The sequence below is a fragment of the Halyomorpha halys genome, unplaced genomic scaffold (genome assembly GCF_000696795.3).
Source record: "Halyomorpha halys isolate HHAL.00 unplaced genomic scaffold, Hhal_1.1 Scaffold8.1, whole genome shotgun sequence".
Classification (NCBI taxonomy): Eukaryota; Metazoa; Arthropoda; class Insecta; order Hemiptera; family Pentatomidae; genus Halyomorpha; species Halyomorpha halys.
The window spans coordinates 837,808-842,380 of NW_027111933.1; the positions used below are offsets into that span (position 1 = coordinate 837,808).

Below are 4,573 nucleotides of genomic sequence, written 5' to 3' on the forward strand. Positions count from 1 at the left end.
CTCCTCTATAAACAATTCATTACAAAGCTAATGAGGTATAATATGAAGTATGAGTATTCCAGTATGATGGTTTGAAAGATATGGCTAATTGCCATACCGTTGTAGAAATAGTAAAATTTTGCTGGCGTTGGTTTTATGATGAGGCAGGAATGAGTGAGTTTCGCTTGATCTCTTCTCGGTCTAGTCATTACGACCTGTTCTCTACAACATTTACAGCAGGAGGTACAACAGTGCTTGACTTCATTTATTTCATTGTTACATAGGAGGTCTGAAGAAGTCTATAGGCTTGTTTACACTACTTTACTACAAACGTAAACCCACCTACTGAAACCCATTTGGACATATGCTTCACAAATATACGGAACAGCCTATAAACATGTTGATGGAAAATATTAGGTCAGATTACACGATCTCCATGGTGGGTTAATAACAGAACACTTAAACTTACACATCATACAAAATATTCAATGACGAACTACCACACTAATAAACTAATAATTTAATAAACTAGAACAAGATGACTACCACCAACATTCCCGACAACACGTACCGAAGACTAAAAAGGAGCTGGTTGAGGGATCTGCTTAGTTAACTTTTGAAACCAAGACAAGAGGAGATGGCAAGAGGTATTGATCTCTATCATGCCACTCATGCCATTTTTTGTGATTTTCCTAGATATCACATTTGCTAGTTGTCTTCATATTGAAAACAGGTGTGAATCAACAAATAAAGTAAAAAAAAAAAAAAATATTTTCATAGTATATGGGACATAGTAGCGAAAAAGCTATAGTATAAAAAATTAAGTAGCATTAAATTTTCCGTCGTATTAGTCGTAGAGGTAAATAAAAAAAAAGAAGATTTTTCCTCTAAATATGCCCAAAATTGAAGTTCAGATATCTATCTGAACCCAAATTTACCCCAGTAATTTTCATTTCTGGCAGTCCTATAACGGTTACTAAGGTAGTAATTAGTTTGATAAAGTTACGAATTAAAATTTTAGATATTTGTTTCGGTTTTACAAAAAAGTTATAATAAAACAAATTTAAGAGCATAATATTGTATGCCAAATAAGTAACATAATAGGGGTATTCACAATCTTTATTTTAACGTGTTAAATGTAGAAATATTTCCTTTTTTTATCATGTAATCAAAACTTAGAAGTAAACAATAACAAGAAGTAAACAACAACATCAACATAACAAGAAGTTTTGGAAGGAAAGGTTACTAAACAAGTAGCTCAGAAAATCTGCTAGGAGCTTTCATGCATTTAACATTTAACATGACTTTAAATAGGGCTGCCCAACAATCCTATTCTTGTAACATTTAACATGGTAAAACAATTTACATTTAACATATCATGAATACCCAGAATGTGATAATGAGATCAAGAGGTATAGTCGTAAATCACGACTATAGGGGGTTTTCATGATGTCTTAAATGTAAAATTATTTACCATCTTAAATGTTATATATAAGATATTAGAATAGGTTTGTGAGCATCCCTATTTAAAGTCCTGTTAAATGTTAAATGCATAAGAGTCCTAGTGAATTTTCTGAGCAATTTGTTTTATAACCTTTCCTTCCAAAATTTCATGTTATAGTTTAAATCTTAGTTTTAATTAAAGTAATTTTTTACAACATAACTAAAGTAAGTTAAAAGTGTAAGTTTAGCTACTGAGTGCCTTGTTGATCTTCTAACTTGTGAGGAAGAAAATCAAGATGAGCTAATTGACAACTGTGATTATATTTTTATTATTGCTATCCATTACTTTATTAATTTTAAAAGCATCCAAACAGTTTTAAAAACACAATCAAGTCACAAACTACTAGCAAGTAACCTAACACGACAACAAACAAAACGGTGACGAGCTCAGCTGGTCTGTTGCGTGACTTCATTCTCCATTTAACAGACCTAGTAGCAGACTCTCAACCATGTTATATGTCATACCGTTTAACCCGCTAAAAAAAGGAATCATTTAACACGCATTAACATGTTAAACTAAAGATCATGAGAATACCCCTTATATCATATGCGCGCGCATGCCACAATTCTGGTTACGTCTGTATGTACAGATCAGCTATTGAAGCCCATGGAGCAACCAGAGTGAATTATTACGTTATTGTACTCATTTAACGCATAATTTAATGTTCTATAAATTTATTACAATGACTTTTTCATTAAGAATCACCGTTTATCAGCAATAGACGAAAAACCAAAAGAAAGACCTAGGATGCTTAGTAACCTCGTTACTGCCGCCGGAAATGCGTTTCCGTGTTAAGTGTGATAGAAACCAATATGTAATATCCGTCTGATTATGATGTGTTTTCCATAATATTTTTATGTTGCATTCCTACACCAAACCACATTGCTCTGCATAATTTGTTCAAAACATTGAATTCTTCATATTTTGGAGCTACCTGCGTGAGGATGTTTTCGCTAGTTTGAAAAGTTGAATAGTAGAAGGGACATTTATGAATAAAAGATGGGCTGGAGAGCGCATGAGCGATCGACTCGTCTGAAATAGCTGCCCTTGACCTCTCCCCTTCCCCTCACCCCTCGCTCTATATTTACGCTCCTATTTGTTTGCTGTGTCTCATGTTTTGTTATCTTCGTCTCCGGTGTTGTGCAAGGATTCTGTCTACTCGCTTTTATTTTCACTTTTCTAGCTCTCTCAGACTAAAGAGGATGTTGTCAATTTCTTTTTTTTTTTAAATAGAGTTTTTTTTAAACCATTTTATTTATAATGTTATAAAATATATAACTAATACATCTATCTTCTGAACAGGTTTATTAATTTCGATACAACGTAAAACTGTTCGGCCCTAATTTGTGTGGCAACAACATGTGACCGTCGATTTTTCAAATAATGTGTTAATAGTTAGCATATTATATTACCGACATACGCGTACAAAAATAGATATGCTACCTATCAAGTAGATTGATTGAGGCATAAACTGATATTAAACTTATAGCATAACCTTATATTTTTTTAAATATTATAATAAACTAAATGAAAAACATTTGTCAAACTGTAACTGAGAAGTATTTTTTACAAGGACGCTGACAATATTTCCATTTTAAAGGTTATGCTAGACAGACTATGACAGAATTTTAAAGGTGCTCTCACACTGACAAATATATAGCTCAAAACTAAAGTCAAAAATATTGAATTTTCGTGGACCCCTCAGATTACACATAAATTTCCGAGAACCATAACAGCCTAATCTTCACTCAGTGCTAACCTGGAGGTTGCAAGTATAGCTGCATAGTGCGCAACACTGATGGAAACATTTAAGCATAAGAAGAAAAGAGTATATGTGGGTCAGGAATTGTTTGAAGAATCGTCTGACCCCGACACTGCGCTCTCTTTTATAAAATTTTGATCCACAAACATTTTTAGACATCCAACAAAATTTTGAGTACCCTTTTTTTATATAATATTTCTCCTCAAACTGACAACAAATTTTGTTCAAAAACATCTTCAAAATTTGATAAATGTGAGGGCCCCTTCATTATCTAAAGATTTTTGAGCCATTTACGTTACAAGGCTAGTAAGACTTTTTTTTCATAATTCGTAGTACCATATTATTTTTTTTTTTTTAACCGATTTTTGAGTATAAGGTACAGCTTGTGATTTATTGAACTAGCTGAAAGAGAGCTCATAACAACGGCTGCACTCATACAATTGTTTTAAAGAATATGCATATCTATATCATAAAACATAAATGTTGTACAGTCTACACTAATTAGTTAACTTCAATAGAATTGTAATTTCAGTTATTATTGTAATTTTAATATATATTTTAAAATTTTTAAAGTTTTGTGAGCTTGGTTAAATGGATATGGAAATTCATATTTCTTCTTATTTTCTATAACATTTAAACTTTTGTGAGCTTGGTTAAATAGATATGGAAATTCATATTTCTTCTTATTTTTTATAACATTTAAACTTTTGTGAGCTTGGTTAAATGGATATGGAAATTCATATTTCTTCTTATTTTCTATAACATTTAAACTTTTGTGAGCTTGGTTAAATAGATATGGAAATTCATATTTCTTCTTATTTTTTATAACATTTAAACTTTTGTGAGCTTGGTTAAATGGATATGGAAATTCAAAATTCTCCTGAATTTTAGGTTTAATTTTTTTTTTATATTAAATTATTCGTTTTTACATATTTATACATTTCAATATATTTAAATTTTACATTTAAATCTTATTTTATCTCAACGTTCGTTTTTTGACCGTTGGATTTCCGTTTGTCTAACGTCTTTGTCGACCTGGACTCATTCCTGCAATTCCACAGTTTAGCAGAAATCTCTGCCTACAACTGTAAGTTATTTTTCTCTCTCTTATCTTATCTCTTATTTCTTCATTTCCTATTCTCTATATTTCTTCTTATTTTCTATAACATTGTTTTTTTCATACTCCCCGTTAATATATCCGTTTTTTACACGCACTGTATATATTGATATATTTTTTTTTTTTGGGCTCTCATTATTTTACATTTTACTCCTTTTTATGTTGGTCTTTTTCTTCTTTTCTTTTTTCACTCTCACATTGCCTATTTTAT

General features: G+C 31.1%; 1 long non-coding RNA gene across 3 annotated transcripts in view; it reads left to right on the plus strand.

Annotated features, from left to right (window-relative positions):
• Nucleotides 1-4,043: 4,043 nt before the first annotated feature.
• LOC136796350 (uncharacterized) overlaps nucleotides 4,044-4,573 on the plus strand; it is a 201,575-nt gene continuing 201,045 nt past the window's right edge. For all 3 annotated transcript variants that reach the window (XR_010844050.1, XR_010844051.1, XR_010844052.1), the window contains exon 1: nucleotides 4,044-4,332. This is a non-coding gene — a long non-coding RNA (uncharacterized lncRNA). The remainder of the gene's footprint in view (nucleotides 4,333-4,573) is intronic.